This window comes from Equus caballus, chromosome 16, assembly GCF_041296265.1.
Source record: "Equus caballus isolate H_3958 breed thoroughbred chromosome 16, TB-T2T, whole genome shotgun sequence".
Taxonomy (NCBI): Eukaryota; Metazoa; Chordata; class Mammalia; order Perissodactyla; family Equidae; genus Equus; species Equus caballus.
In genome coordinates, this window is record NC_091699.1 from 78,041,737 (window position 1) to 78,058,998 (window position 17,262).

The 17,262-nt window shown below is 37.2% G+C and overlaps 1 protein-coding gene across 1 annotated transcript in view; it reads left to right on the top strand.

Moving 5' to 3' along the window:
• Positions 1 to 17,262, top strand: part of COL6A6 (collagen type VI alpha 6 chain) — a 142,464-nt gene that overhangs the window by 19,266 nt on the left and 105,936 nt on the right. The window lies entirely within an intron of this gene.

Below are 17,262 nucleotides of genomic sequence, written 5' to 3' on the forward strand. Positions count from 1 at the left end.
GGATATTAAAGAGGACCAGTTAGACCTACTGCCTGTCATCCTAAGCCATGTATGCTTTTGATTTAGCTGCAATGAATAAATATTTTATCAGTGACCCAACATATTTCATTACTTTTCTGGTCCTTCTGGGTATTGCTGGACAGATCTTAGACTAGCTGATATTATTGGCTTTTGTGAATTGTGTCAGTATGGCTGCCCTTTTGTATCTTTAGACATATAGAAAAACAGCCACTTGGAGATGAGGAGCCTCTATTCAGACTTAATGGGATCAGCTTTAAACAGCATAAATTCACAGCTGTTGATACTCACTCATTGAAAAAACAGAGAATTTAAAGAAATAATTTCCAGTAAAAAATCATTACAAGCATAGATTTTCTGGTACATTCTAACATGTTAGATAAAATTCCTTCATCCTCAGAGAACTGGATAGCGTGCAAAGCTTTGCCTCAAGGAAAGCAATATGATGTAGTGGAAAAAGTACTGGACTCTGAACACTGGGACTGGCTGTGACCAGGGGAAATGCTCGACCTTGCTAAGCCCCAGATATTTCCTTTGTAAAATGGGAATAATAATTCCTATTTACCTCACAGAGGTGCTATCAGGGTTCAGGGAGATAATGGCTATGAAAGGACTTGGAAAGTTGCAAAATGTTATACCTAAGCAATGCTATACGTATGCAAGCCTATACAAATATTAAGGTTTGGAAACATTTTGGGGAAAGATTTTAAGAGAGGAAGTAAGTACAGTTCCTTTCCACGGTATTCCTTAGCCAGCGTCTTTTCTAGATTGCTCTACTCACAAACAGTCCCATTGTAAAGATGGCAATTACAAGAATGAAAATAACAGCTAACATTTAATATCTACTGCAAAGCAGATGCTGCGCCAACTCCTTTATATGTATCAGTTTAACTCCCACAACACTTCCTTGAAGTGGATGTGGTTACTAACACCATTTTACAGATGAGAAACATGGTCAAAGGGATTAGTTTACTTGCCTGGTTCTGCCATAAGCAGGCCACACAAGCTGGATTTTTATCAGGTAATCTGATGCCAGAACCTGTGAATTTAATTACTAGGCTACACAGCCTACAGCTGGATCAGAGTTAACTGGAGTGTGACCTCAGTGCTGGGAGTTGCCAAGTCATTTTCAGCGGAGTGATTCCCCCTGTGCCTCAGGAATTTGTTTTACTCCTCCTGTGCCCTGCTCACAATTCCTCTCCTGTCGCTACTATTTCATGCTATCCAACCATCACAGGTGTTGGGGGCTGCACTGGTTTAGGTGACACTTGCTGCTGTAGCAAATGAACCCAAAAACGTATCCTGGAAAGCACAATAATAAGTTACGTTATTACTGATTTAAAAGAAGTGTGTGGATAAACACATTCATGGGGCAGCCCCGCTCCACACTGTCATTCAGGTCCTCGGGCTGAGAGTAGCTCTGCCATCTTCAGCATTTGGCTTTTGAGATTGTCTCCAGTCTAGCCAACTGGAAGGGAAAAGAGGTGGAGGAGTGTCCTGTGAGAGGTATAAGGCCAGGCCTGGAAGCGGGTGACATCACTTCTGCTCATATTCCACTGGCTAGAACTCTGTCATTTAGCCATTGCAAGTGAGTCTGTGACATATAGTCCCCAGCTAGCAGCCACTGCTCAGTGACAACTCTGCAATGTGGAGTGGGCAGCCTAAATTTCAGTTAAATAGAGTTGTCTGCTACTACAATCATGATTACGCTAGGTGGTTTATCATGGGTGAAATTTTATTTATTTGAGTTTCTTTAATTGGGTTGTTCAGGATTCCAGGGGGAGTTATGAACTTGGGGAAAGTTTTTTGGTCTCGCTTCCCTGTTTCCCCTCCCACTCATACAAAACTTATCACAGATGACAGTCTCAGAGGGACAAATTTTCTCCCTGTAAATGTTCCATACCTGTCCTCAGCATGTCATTGGGCTCTTGGCTTAATTCCTTGATTTTCTTCTTTCCTCTAACTGTATTTAATTAATCAAAAAAATTGGTTATTCTTTTTCTATACATTTATTGGATCTCAGGTACACAGAATTGGATTAATTCTAATCCTTAGTTTATTGCACACTCTCATCTATGGGTCCTTGCAAGACTTTCTACTTATTTATTTGCTTTTTCCTTAATGTAACAAACCCATGAAACTCTACCCATATGAAAGGAGAACATTAACAACAACTTATATCTACGATAAGTTCCCTCCCAGTCTCATCCCCTGCCTCCCACCGCCTATGTAAGCACTCTCCTGGATCTTGTATTTATTATTCCTTTGCTTTTTTTTAAAATAGACTTAATTTTTTAGAGCAGTTTTCAGTTCACAGCAAAAGTGAGCATAAGATACAAAGATTTCCCATATTCCTTCTGCCCCCACATATACACAGCCTCTCGCATTATCAACATCCGCCACCAGAGTAGTACACGATGAGCCTGCACTGACACATCATTACCCCCCAAAGTCCATAGTTTACATTACGGTTCACTCTTGTTGTTGTACATTCTGTGAGTTTGGATAAATTTGTGATGACATGTACCCACCATTACAGTATCATACAGAGTAGGTTTACTGCCCTAAAATTCATCTATCCTCCACCTATTCGTCCCTTCTTTCCCCTCAACCCCTGGCAACCACTGATCTTTTTACTGTCCCCCGGTTTAGCCTTTTCCAGAATGTCATAGACTTGGCATCATACAGCATGTAGCCTTTCAGATTGGCTTCATTCACTTAGTAATATGCATTTAAGCTTCCTCCATGTCTTTTCATGGCTTCATAGCTCATTTCTTTTTAGTGTTGAGTAATATTCCATCCACTGTCTGGATGTCCCACAGTTTATTCATCTGCTCACCTACTGAAGGACATCTTAGTTGCTTCTAGGTTTTGACAATTATGAATAAAGCTGCCGTAGACATCCATTTGCAGGTTTTTGTGTGGACATGACTTTTCAGCTCCTTTGGGTAAATACTAAGGAGCATGATTGTAGGATCATTTAATAAGGATATGTTTACTTTCGTCAGAAACCAAACTGTCTTCCAAAGAGGCTGTGCCATTTTGCCTTCCCACTAGTAATTTGTCAGAGTTCCTGCTGTTCCACATCCTCTCCAGTATGTGGTGTCAGTGTTTTGGATTTTGACCATTCTAATAGCTATTTGGGGTGTCTAATTGTTTTCATTTGCGATTCCCTGATGGTATGTGATGTGGAGCATCTTCTCATGTGCTTATTTGTCATCTGTAAATCTTCCTTAAGGTGTCCGTTAAGGTCTTCGGCCCATTTTTTAATCGGGTTGTTTTTCTTATTGTCGAGTTCTAAGAGTTCTTTGTATATTTTGGATAACAGTCCTTTATCAGATGTGTCTTTTGCAAATATTTTCTAGCAGTTTGTGGCTTGCCTTCTCATTCTCTTGACATTGCCATTCACAGATTGGAAGTTTTTAACTTCAATGAAGTCCAGTTTATCTATTATTTCTTTCATGGATTGTGCCTTTGTTGTTGTATCTAAAAAGTCATTGCCAAACCCAAGGTCATCTACGTTTTATTCTATGTTGTCTTCTAGTGTTTTATAGTTTTGTGTTTTATATTTAGGTTTGTGATTCATTTTGAGTTACTTTTTGTGAAGTGTGAGGTGTAAGGTCTGTCATCTAGACTTGTTTTTTTGCATGTGAATGCCTAGTTGTTTCAGCACCATTTGTTTAAAATGTTATCTTTAATGTATTGCTTTTGCTCTTTTGTTAAAGATCAGTTGACTATATTTGTGTGGGTCTATTTCTGGGCTCTCATTTCTGTTCCACTGAGCTATTCTTTCACTAATACCACATTGTCTTGAATACTGTAGCTTTATAGTAAGTCTTGAAGTCAGATAGTGTCAGTTCTCCAACTTTGCTTTTCTCCCTCAATAATTGTGTTGGCTATTCTGGGTCTTTTGCCTCTCCATGTAAACGTTAGAATTGGTTTGTCAATATACACAAAATAACTTGCTGACATTTTGATTAGGATTGTATTGAATCTATATATCAAGTTAGGAAGAACTGATATCTTTTTTTTTTTTAAAGATTGGCACCTGAGCTAACAACTGCTGCCAATCTTTTTTTTTTCCTGCCTTTTCTCCCCAAATCCCTCCAGTTCATAGTTGTGCATTTTAGTTGTGAGTCCTTCTAGTTGTGGCATGTGGGATGCCGCCTCAGTGTGCCCTAACAAGCAGTGCCATGTCTGCTCCCAGGAACCTCCGAAACCCTGGGCTACGGAAGAGGAGCACTCAAACTTAACCACTTGGCCATGGGGCTGGCCCCAGAACTGATATCTTGACAATACTGAGTTTTTCTATCCATGAATATGGAATATCTCCTCATTTATTTACTTTTCTGTAATTTCTTTCATCAGAGTTTTGTAGTTTTCTTATACTTATTTTGTTATTTTCTTATACTTATTTTGTTGTATGTTAAGAAAATATTTTGTTATATATATGACTTATTAATTTTGGGGGGTGCTAATGTAAATGGTATTGTGTCTTTAATTTCAAATTCCACTTGTTCACTGCTGGCATATAGGAAAGCTTGGCCTTTCGTATATTAACGTTGTATCCTGCATTCTTGCTCTAATTTTTTTACTAGTTTCAGGGGCATTTTGTTGATTCTGAAAGAAAATCTTTCAGATTTTCTACATAGATAATTGTGTCATCTGTGAACAAAAATAGTTGATTTCTTCTTCCCCAATATTTAGACTTTTTATTTCCTTTTGTTGTCATTTTTTTAGTTTTTAAAATTCTTAAAAGATAACACCCATTTCTCCCAACCTCCACCCTGCACACCTCTGGCAACCACCAATCTGTTCTCTGTATCTATGAGCTTGTTTTGCTTTGTTTTGATTTTTAGATTCCCACATGAGAGAGATCATATGGTATTTGTCTTTCTCCGTCTGACTTACCTTGCTCAGCATAATGCCCTCACGGTCCATCCATGTTGTTGCAAACAGCAAGATTGCGTTCTTCATTTCATTTCCTTTTTTTAATTGAGCAAATTTAATTTTCCTGAGATCATATTCCATAAACAACACAAACACTGTCTATTAGTCCACTGGTTTTCAAACTTTTCTATGCACACATATCAGCTAGATATCTTATAAAAATGGTCCCCTATAGGTCTGAGGTGGAGTGTGAGTGTCTGCATATCTAACAAGCTACAGGGGATGCTGATGCTGTTGGTTCCCAGACCACACTACTCTATTCTGAATAATATTCCATCACATATATATAGTACAATTCCTTTATCCATTAATTCATTGATGAACACTTAAGTTGTTTCCATATCTTGGCTATTGTAAATAATGCTGCAATAAACATGGCGGTGCATATATCTTTTTGAGTTAGGATTTTCATTTTCTTCAGGTAAGAAGAAGTGGAATTGCTGGATCATATGGTAGTTCTATTTTTAATTTTTTGAGGCACTTCTATATATTTTCTGTAGTGGTTGCACCAATTTACATTCCCACCAACAGTGTACAAGGAATCCCTTTTCTCCACATCCTCACCAACATTTCTTATTTCTTGTGTTTTTAATAATAGCCATTCTAACAGGTGTGAGGTAATATGTCATTGTGCTTTTGAATTGCATTTCTCTGATGATTAACGATGTTGAGCATCTTTTCATGTACCCATTGACCATCTATATGTCTTCTCTGGAAAAATGTCTATTCGGATCTTTTGCCCATTTTTAATTGGATTTTCTTTTGCTATTTTCTTAAGAGTTTTTTAAAATATATTTTGGACATTAACTCCTTATCAGATATAAGATTTGTAAATATTTTCTCTCATTCAGTAGGTTGCCTTTTTGTTTTAATACCTTCCTTTGCTGTGCAGAAGCTTTTTAATTTGATGTAGTTCTACTTCTTTATTTTTGCTTTTGCTGCTTTCACTCTTGGTGTCAGATTCGAAAGATCATGCCAAGACCTATGTCAAGGAACTTACCACTTATGTTTTCTTCTAGGGGTTTTATGGTTTTAGGTCTTATGTTCAAGTCTTTAATCCATTTTGAGTTAACTTTTGTGTTTGGTGTAAGATAGTAGTCCAGTTTCATCCTTTTGGATGTAGATGTCCAGTTTTCCCAACATCATTTATTGAAAAGACTTTATCCTTTCCCCTTTGTATATTCTTGACTCCTTTGTCATCAATTAATTGACCATATATTTATGGGTTTATTTCTGGCCTCCCTATTTTGTTCCATTGATCTATGTGTCTGTTTTTATGCCAATACTATACTGTTGTAATTACTTTAGAGTCTATATGAAAGAGTTTTTAAAGCAGGGAGTGTGATGCTTTCAGCTTTGTTCTTCTTTCTCAAGATTGTTTTGGCTACTTGGGGTCTTTTTTGGTTGCATACAAATTTTAGGATTGTTTTATTTCTGTGAAAAATGCCATTGGAATTTTGATAGGGATTGCATTGATACCATATACTTTTCTTGTCTTATTGCATTAGCTAGGGCTCCCAGTATAAGTTGAAAGACAGTGGTGAGAGGGGACATCCTTGCTTTGTTCTTGATCTTAGTGGGAAGGCTTTGAGTTTCTCACCATTAAGTATAATGTTAGCTGTAGGTTTTTGTAGCTATTCTTTATTAGGTTGAGGAAGTTCCCTTCTATTCCTCGTTTACTGAGAGTTTTTATCATGAGTGGGTGTTAAATTTTGTCAAATATTTTTTATGTATCTATTGATATGATGATGTGATCTTTCTTTTTTCGTCTGTTGATGTGATGGGTTACATTAATTGATTTTCAAATGTTGAACCAGCCTTGCATACCTGGAGTAAATCTCAGTTGGTCGTGGTGTATAATTCATTTTATACATTGTTGGATTGGATTTGCTAATTTTTTTGAGGATTTTTGCATTGACATTCATGAGAGATAGTGGTCTGTAGTTTTCTTTTCTTGTAATGTGTTTGTTAGGTTTTGGTATTGAGGTTAATGCCAGCCTCATAAAATGAGTTAGGAATTATTCTCTTTGCTTCTGTCTTCTTAAAGAGATTATAGAGATTAGTATCATTTCTTTCTTAAGTGTTTGGTTGAATTCACAGTGAACCCATCAGGACCTGGTGCTTTCGATTTGGGGAGGTTATTAATTGTTGATTTAATTTCTTTAATTAAGACCAGCCTATTCGGCTTGTCTATTTCTTCTTGTGTGAGTTTGACAGACTGTGTCTTTCAAAGAATTGTTCTGTTTCACCTAGGTTATGAAATTTGCAGACATAGAGTTGTTTATAGCTTTCTGTGATTATCCTTTTAATGTCCATGGGATTAGTAGTGATGTCCCCTTTTTTGTTTCTGATATTAGTAATTTGTGTCCTCTCTCTCTCTCTTTTTTTTAAGTTAGCCTGGCTAGAGTATTATCAATTTTATCAATCTCAAAGAACCAGCTTTTGCTTTTGTTGATTTTTCTCGATTGATTTTTCTGTTTCTAATTTCATTGACTTCTGATCTTTTATTATTTCTTCTGCGTACTTTGGATTTAATTTACTCTTCTTTTTCTAGTTTCCTAAGAAGCTTAGATTATTGATTTTAGATCTAGCTTCTTTTCTGATACATGCATTCAATGCTGTAAATTACTCTCTAAGTCATGCTTTTGCTGCATCCCACAATTTTGATAAGTTGTGTTTTTATTTTCATTTGGTTCTAAACATTTTTAAATTTCTCTTGAGATTTCTTCTTTGACCAAGTGTTATTTAGTAGTGTGTTGTTCAATCTCCAACTATTTGGGTATATTACAAGTATCTTTCTGTTACTGATTTCTAGTTTAATTGCATTGTGATCTGAGAGCAAACATTGTATGATTTCTATTCTTTTAAATTTAAGGTGTGTTTTATGGCCAAGAATGTGGTCTATCTTGGTAAATGATCAATGTGAGCTTGAGAAGAAGGTGTATTCCACTGTTATTTGATGACATAGTCTATAGATGTCCATTTTATCCAATTGATTGGTATTGTTGAGATCAACTGTATCCTTACTGATTTTCTGCCTGCTGGATCGGTCCACTTCTGATAGAGGGGTGTTGAAGTCTCCAACTATAATAGTAGATTCATCTATTTCTCCTTGCAGTTCTATCAGTTATTTCCTCACGTATTTTGACACTCTGTTGTTAGGTACATACATGTTGAGGATTATGTTTTTCTTAAAGAATTGACCCCTTTATCATTATGTAATGCATCTCTTTATACCCGATAACTTTCCTTGCTTTGAAGTCTGATCTCTGAAATTAATATAAGCTAATTCTGGTTTCTTTTGATTAGTGTTAGTGTGGTATATTTTTCTATATCTATTGACTTTTAATGTATATGTGTCTATATTTAAAGTGGGTTTCTTGTAGACGACATATCATTAGGTCTTGTTTTTTGATCAACTCTGACAATCTCTGTCTTTTAATTGGTGCATTTAGACCATTGATGTTCTATTTTTGTCTTCCACTCTTTTTACGCCTTTTTTTGTTTTTAAAGATTGGCACCTGAGCTAACAACTATTGCCAATCTTTTTTTTCTTCTCCCCAAAGCCCCCCAGTACATAGTTGTATATTCTAGTTATGAGTGCCTCCAGTTGTGCCATGTGGGACACTGCCTCAGCATGGCCTAATGGGTGGTACCATGTCTGCACCCAGGAGCCAAACCGGTGAAACCCCAGGCCACAGAAGCGGAGTGCACAAACTTAACCACTCGGCCATGGGGTTGGCCCCTTTTTATGCTTTTTGATGTTTTAATTTATCATTTTATAAGGTTGCATTTTCTCTCCTTTCTTAGCATATCAGTTATACTCCTTTTTTTCTTACTATTTTTAGTGTTTACACTGGAGTTTGCATTATCATTTACAATTAATCCAAGTACATTTTCAGATAACATTATACCACTTCATAGGTAGTGTGAGTACCTTACAATAACAAAATAATCCTACTTCCTCCTATCCACTGTAACATTACTGTCATTCATTTCACACATACATAAGCACATATATCATACATAATTGAATACATTGTTGCTATTATTATTTTAAACAACCTGTTATCTGTTAGATCAATTAAAGAAAAGAGCAATAAAAGTTTTTATTTTACCTTTACTTATTCTTTCTCCAATGCTCTTCCTTTCTTTATGAATATCTGAGTTTCTGACCTACATCATTTTCTTTCTCTCTGAAGAAATTTCTTTCAAGGCCCGTCTACTGGCAACAAATTCCCTCAATTTTTCTTTGTATAAGAAAGTCTTTGTTTCTCCTTTACTTTTGAAGGATAATTTCACAGGGTAAAGAATTCTAGGTTGGTGGATTTTTTACCTCAATACATTAAATATTTCACTCCACCCTCTTCTTGCTTACGTGGTATCTGAGAAGTTTGATGTAATTCTTATCTTTGCTCCTCTATAGTTAAGCTATTTTTTCTTCTGGGTTATTTCAGGGTTTTTTTCTTTATCTTTGATTTTCTGTAGTCTGAAAATTACATGCCTAGGTGTAGTTTTTTTGTTATTGTTTTCATTTTGTATTTATCCTGCATGGTGTTTTCTGAGCTTCCTGGATCTGTGGTTTGGAATCTGACAATATTTTCAGGAAAATTCTCAGTCATTATTAGTTCAAATATTTCTCTTCCTTTTTCTCTTTCTTTTCCTTCAGACATTCCCATTACACATATATTACATCTTTTGTAGCTGTCTCACAGCTCTTGGATATTCTAGGGATTACTGGTTTTTGTTAGTTTTTCTATCTGCTTTGCAGTTTTGGGAGTTTCTATTGAGATATCCTCAAGCTCAGAGATTGTTTCCTCAGCTGTGTCCAGTATACTCATAAGTCCTTTAAAGACAGTCTTCAGGGAGCTGGCCCCATGGCCAAATGGTTAAGTTCACGTGCTCCGCTTTGGTGGCCCAGGATTTCACCGGTTCAGATCCTGGGTGCAGACATGGCACTGCTCATTAGGCCATGCTGAGGCGGCATCCCACATGCCACAACTAGAAGGACCCACAACTAAAAATATACAACTATGTACAGGGGGATTTGGGGAGAAAAAGCAGAAAAAAAAAGATGGGCAACAGTTGTTAGCTCAGGTGCCAATCTTTAAGAAAAAAAAGACAGTCTTCATTATTATTACATGTTTTTGATCTTTAGCATTTCTTTTGGTTCTTTCTTAGAATTTCTATCTCTCTCCATCCATTGCTCATCTGGTTTTGCATGCTGTCTACTTTATCCATAAGAGCCCTTAGCATATTAATCACAGTTGATTTAGATTCATGATCTGATAGTTCCAACATCCCTGCCATATCTGACTCTAGTTCTGCTTGCTCTGTTTCTTCAAACTCTGGTTTTTTGCCTTTTAGTATGTCTTGTAATTTTTCTAGATAGCCAGACATGATGTACTGGGTAAAGGAACTGCTGTAAATAGGCCTTTAGTAACATGGTGGTAAGGTGTGGGGGGAAGGGAAGTGCTCCATAGCCCTGTGATTAGGTCTCAGTCTTTTAGTGAGCCTGTGCCTCTGGACTGTGAACTTTACAAGTGAGTCTCATCTCCACCCCCCCCCCCCATTAGGTGGAATAGCATTGGCTACAGGGGGCTGGAATTGGATATTTTCCTTCTCCCACGTTTGTTAGGCTCTAATAAGAAAGAAACCAGCTGATTAGGCTCTGGTTAAATAGTTTCTCATGAGGGCAGACCTTGTTTAAGAAGAACAAAATGCTCTGATATATTTCAGAATGGTTCCTTTTCCTTATCCCTGCCAGAAGCAGGAGGGTATTTTTCTCAGATAGTCATTGTGAGAAATTGATAGAGCTCCAAGGTAAAACTCACAAAAGCGTGGGGCCCCAGAGACTGAGTCCTCTTAGAGTTTTTACGTCTCAGACTTGTCCACACTGAGCCTCCAGCAATTCATCAATTATAGTTCAGGTTTTCCTACCTCAGCACTGGTTCCTGTGAAGGTTTCAGCTCTTCAGTTTTTGCCCTGGTAAGTTGTAATTCTCTGTAATTGCCTGTCAGTCTCTCCAATTTTGGGGGCAGTTGTTTACCCTGTGACCTCACTTCTCTTACAGATCTAAGAAAAATTGTTGATTTTTAAATTTGTTCAGCTTTTTACTGGTTGTTGGGATTAAGTGGCAACTTCCAAGCTTCTTACATGCTGGACTGGAAACCATCCCTTTGTTTTTTTGGTTGGTTTTTTTTTTGGTGAGGAAGATTGTCCCTGAGCTAGCATCTATGCCAATCTTCCTCTACTTTTATGTATGTGGGATACCGCCTCTGCATAGCTTCATGAGCAGTGTATAGGTCTGCACCCGAGATCTGAACCCACGAACCCTGGGCCACTGAAGCAGAGGGTGCAAACTCAACCACTACACCACCAGACCAGCCCCATCCCTTTGCTTTTCAAATACAGTTTTATCAAATTTATATTCCCTTAAAACTATATAACTTAATTTTAGTTGTTTCTAATTAAAAAGGATATCATACTGCATGTAGTTTTCTGGAACTTATTTTTTCACTCATTATATTGCTAAGTCATTCACATTTTTGTACCTAGATGTAGTTAATTCAATTGATTGATGTATCATATTCCTTTGTGAAATTATGCTACATTGATTTACTCATTTTTCCTACCAGCAACTTTTTGGGTTGTTTCCAGGTCTGTGCTACTGCAGTCAGTGTTGCTGTGAAAATACTTGAACACATCACCTGCCTTATGTATGCAGGAACTTCCCCAGAAATAGAATTTCCAGGTCACAGGGCATGAGAATGTTTTATAAGATAGAGCCATACTGTTTTCCAAAGTGGCAGTGACAATTTACATTTCTACCAACAATGTATACGAGGTCCTGTTTATCCACATCCTCTCCAATACTTGATTTTGTCAGACTTTTTAATTTTTGCCGATTAAATGAACATAAAATGATATCTCAGTGTGATCTTGATTTGTATTTCCCTGATCACAAATGAGTTTGAACGTTTCTCCTTAAAAACATTTAGTGCCCATATGTTTTTCAGTTCTATGAAATACCTGTTCGTGGTTTTTGCTCATTTTCTTTTGAGTTATTTATTCTTAGAAATTCTAGGAACATTTATATATTTTTTGATACCAATTATTTGTCAGTATTGTGAATATCTTTTTCCAATATGTAACCTGTCTTTCTACTTTCTTTATGATATCTTTGGACAGAAGTTCTCATTCTAATATTGCAAAAATTTATTGTTTTTTTTTTATTTTGGTACTTTCTGTGTCTCGTTTAAGAAATTCTTCCCTCACTCTAACCAAGGTCAGAAATATATCCCCCTATGGGTTTTACTTAATATTTTAAAGTTTTGCTTTTAACATTCAAGAACTTTATCCATCTGAGTTGACTTTTGTGTACAGTGTGAAGGAGAGATCCAATTTCACCTATTTCCATGTGAATAACCACTCACCCCCCACCCTACTGGTCTACCATGGCACCCATACATGTCTCTGGGCTGTCTATTCATTCCTTTGGCTGCCTTGTCCTTCAGTAAAGTTTTATAAATTTTGCTATCTTTTACGTATTTTAACATTTATTTTTATTTATGTTTTATAATTAATGATTTCATGTTTATTTTTAATCTTTTACATATTTTAATATTATTTCTTGGTATTTGATATGTTGATGCTATTTTAACATGACTTCTGAAGAGACTGTTAAATATTCTAGCTGCTTGTTATGGATATATGGAAATACAATTGACTTTTCTGTTTTGATGTTATATAAAGACACCTTGAATACTTTCCTTGTTATTTTCAATAATTTGTATATAGATGTAAACAATCATGTCACTTGCAAACAATGACAGTTTTATTTGTTCTTACTCCTTTTTCAGTCCTTGTAGATTTAATTTTGCTAGAACCCAGGAATAAAAGAGGGCCACCTTTTCTGGTTCCTCATTTTTTTTTTTTTTTAAGATTGTCACCTGAGCTAATAACCGTTGCCGATCTTCTTTTTTTTTTTTTTTTCTGCTTTTTCTCCCCATATCCCCCCAGTACATAGTTGTATATTTTAATTGTGCCTCCTTCTAGTTGTGGTGTGTGGGACACCACCTCAGCCTGGCCTGATGAGCGGTGCCATGTCTGTGCCTAGGATCCAAACCAGTGAAACCCTGGGCTGCCAAAGCCGAGTGTGAACTTAACCACTCGGCCACAGGGCTGGCCCTTCATTTTAAAGAGAGTATTTCTAATATTTCCCCATTAGGGACATATACTGAAGTTTTAAATGTATATATTTTGTCAGGGTGAGTAAGTTTCCTTCTCCTAGTTTGCCAGGTTTTTCAAAAAAGTTATGAATTAATGGGGTGATTTTCCTTTTGTGTTTGTAGTTTATCTCCTTTAGTCTGTTAATGTGGTGAGTTATATTTATATATTTTTAATTTTAAAACACTCTTGCATTCCTGAGATAAACTCAACTTGATAATGGTGTATTATCTTTTTTAGACACTGATGGAATTGATTTGTTAATGTTTTATTTAGAATTTTTTGTATTTATGTTCGTGAGTAACATGGGCCTTCAATTTTCCTTTGTCATATTATTCTTGTCTGGTTTGCATATTAAGGTTATACTATTCCTATAAAAATGGCTAGTATTCGTTGCTTTCTAATTTGTAAAAGATTCAGATGATCTGTTTCCTGAAAGTTTGGTGGAACTCGCCACTGAAACCATCTAGGCGTGGAGTTTTCTTTCAGTGAATATTTTTAACTACTGCTTCAATTTTTAAAATGTCTTTACCTTATCTATAGTTACGTCTCCTTTTTCGTTCGTACCATTATCTGTTTGTGTCTTCTCTCTCTCTCTCTTTGTTTTTTTTTTGATCAGTCTACTGTGAGATTGGTGTTTTTAAAACAATTTTCTTTATCTTTGTCTTTTAGTTTGCTGATTTCTGCTGAAATTTTACTATTTTAGTATCTCTATATTTCTTTTGGATTTATTCTGTACTCTTTCTAATTTCTAAGCTGGGCACTTAATTCCTAGTGGGTTTGCCTTGTTGAGATTTTGGTCCCCTTAAGTTCACGTAGTTGGGTCTGGAAGGATTCCAGCAGAGTTTTTGACCCAGAAAGGATCAGTGGTGAAGACATGCTCCTTCTCTTGCTGTCTCTAGCCCCTCCCACAGAGGACCTGCACAGGTGGTTGTCTGAGGGGCAGTTTTTCCTATGGCTGTCTCAAACATGTGCTCAATATTTCGGTGTGCTCTTGGCTTAATTGGTCATCATTCTTTTTCTTCTAGCACTATTTTGTCAGCTCAAAGGACTGTGAACGTGTGGTGCTACTAGAATTTACAGAGAATATAACCCCTTGTGCTTCAGATTAGGAAGGTACGGAAGTGAGGTGGTATTGTCTAAAGTCACACTATAGTTTAGGAACAGAGTGAAACCTAGGTCACGAGGCTTTATAGCCTCCACCGAGCCAAGCGCTCCTCAACGCAGAAGAGTGTTTATTTTACAAAGTAGCAAGGTCACCTGCAGGACCTTGTTCAAATATAATCAACATATATGGCCACTTCTTGTGATTCCAGAAAATGCAGCTGGGGGAAAGTGTGACATTAACAATTAAGCTATGAAACTTGCTTGCCCCGCGAGTGCTGCGTCTTTTGTTTTGCTGGCCATCGTTGATTCCATGTTTATTTGTTCCGGTTGTGTGCCAAGGATTTATCCTGCAGCGTTTCGGCATGAACTTAAGTCTCACCTCGTGTATTTTTCTTTCTAGCTTGAGACTTCTGAGAAGTAGAATGGCTTGAGGAAGGGAACTAAGGATGAGATCAGGGGTTGAATAAACAAGCAACCATTTCTCTTGAACTTTGTGGCACAGACCCAGCATTGTTTCTTACAATGCAACAGCTGGCAATATTTTTATTTCTGAAGAAAAATAAAATCAGTACTTAGAAATGACATATCCTGCACGTGCATTTTAAAGGAAAGAAGTGTCATTTATTTTAATTCTGCTGAGGCCTCTTTTGTATCCCTTCTGGGCTCTTAATAATTTTTTTTGAAGACATGTCCTAGATGAATTGGCTTGTATGCGGCAGAGGTCTCCCCAAAACTCCTGGTTCCTAATAACTTCAAGAGAGGTGTTGCACAAGTCCTAAACATTCTGGGTTGGAAGCCAAGCGTTGGGTGGCTGTGCTGCTTTTGCAGCTGTTGTTTAAATTAGAAACATTCTTCCTTCTCAACAGAAAGTTTACAGAGATCCAGATTTTTTAAAAGGCTTTTTATAGCCTATAACTTCCAAAAGAAGTGTTAACCTCAGCTTGCTTGATTCCAAATGAATGGAGTACAACAAAATTCAGATTAGACACCTGTACCTTTCAACGCTTCTGTAATGAGAAGCAATCAATCTTGATATTGTTATATTAAGATGCAGTATACCATGAATTTGAATTTTATGTTGTTACTTTAAGTAAATATCTCCTTCATTCTCCTTTCACGTCTTTGGGTATTTTTAAAATTTATTTTAAATATTCAGATATTTAAAAAATCTAAGTATGTAAATCCTGGCCGTGTCTGGTAGTTGAACAAACAGATTATAGGCAGTTCATCTAGGTTTTGATGTGGTAAAAATGAACCCAAGCCTCCTAAGCATGGATTTAGAAGTGTAGTCCCACCACTGGTCCTACTACACACACAGAGCAGGGCACATAGGCGCTTCAAGAGACTCTTTCACTGGGCTTCCACATTGTATAGCCGTACAGCACACCAGATTTTGGATTCCAGTTGAAGGCTGCGAGAAAGTTGTTTCACAAGACACTATCCCAAAGAACTCAACTTTTAATGTCCCAGTGGTACTGACCATCTGCATGAGGAAATTTCCAGATGCCGCATGCTGCTTTGGGACTGTTGTGGTCTTCCCTAATCCTCAGTTTTCTATCCAGGTTTTAACTTTCATTCAGTACTGTTTTCTTCCCATCTTTGATATTGATCCTATGGATTCTTCCTGAAGCATCTTCTCTTTTAGCTTTCATAACTCCTAAGGATAGCACTTAATTACAAAGCTCGTAATATAAACAGAAAAGAAGTGAATAGCACAAAGCCCTGGTTTCAAAAAGCAAAAATAAAAATGCATGAAAACAAGTCCCAGTATCTCCTAATACTTTGAAAAAAGATGTAGAGCAAAAAAACAGACACTTTTGTGTTCCTAAAACTGAGTTTGGGATACAAGGTAACTGAATTTGAAAGTACAGATTTTAGAGTCAGACAGATGCGGGCTCTAGACTCAGCTGTGGCCCATTTTTCCATGTGACCTTGAGTGAGTTACTTACTTCCCCTTTAGGAATCTCTGTTTCCTTATCTGCAAAATGGAAACAGTAATATTGCCTGCTACCAGTTTTGTTATCAACATCAAACAGGAGAACAAAAGTAAAGCTGTTAGCACAGAGCCTGGCGCGCGGTAAAGGCTCAGCAGATGGTGGAATGTGCTATTGTTGTACACGTTAGCAGAAAATTTGTGCAATGGTGTGGCATGGTTTTCACTTTGGGCAATCGCCTTTGGGACTAAAGTTCTTCTAAAATGAATGGATTGGACCAAAAGCAGCCTCTTAAGAACCCCTTCCAGCTTGCTAATTACCTCTGGAATAGGATTGATAGATTGACTTACGATCTGAAAAGGTCATTTCATCTAGGCTTCCTATGAAGCAACAGAACCAAGTCCCAAATTCCAGAATGGCAGAGGGACTAGGGAGTAGGTGAGGAAATGGGGAAGGAATTTCTCGTGGCAAAGGTCCCTTTTTTGAAGGAATGAAATATGAAGCCCTAGGAGCCTCCTGACAAGGAGGGAGACAGCCAGATCTAATATTGCAAATACACGTTTGGGTAGGAATTAAGCAAGAAACAGAGACAATAGTTTATTAATATCAATCAGTGCATTCAGTCAATGGATGAATGAGTGAATGAGCCCAACGTGCTTAATTAAAATACTTATTTTCAATATCTTTGATATCCTATTTCATTCTATGAAATGAATAATTCAAAGTGGCTGAGGGGCCGGCTCCGTGCGCCAAGTGGTTAAGTTTGAGCACTCGGCTGCGGCAGCCCAGGGTTCGGATCCTGGGCGCAGACATGGCACCGCTCGTCAGGCCACGTTGAAGCAGCGTCCCACATCCCACAACTAGAAGGACCAGCAACTAAAGTATGCAACTGTGTACAGTGGGGGTTTGGGGAGAAAAAGCAGGAAAAAAAAAGTGGCTGAAAATGCTTTAGGCCAAACTAGAATTGGAAAACCTTTACCTCTTATAGTTCTAGGTAGGTGGAAGCAAAATGGTGCAAACTGAG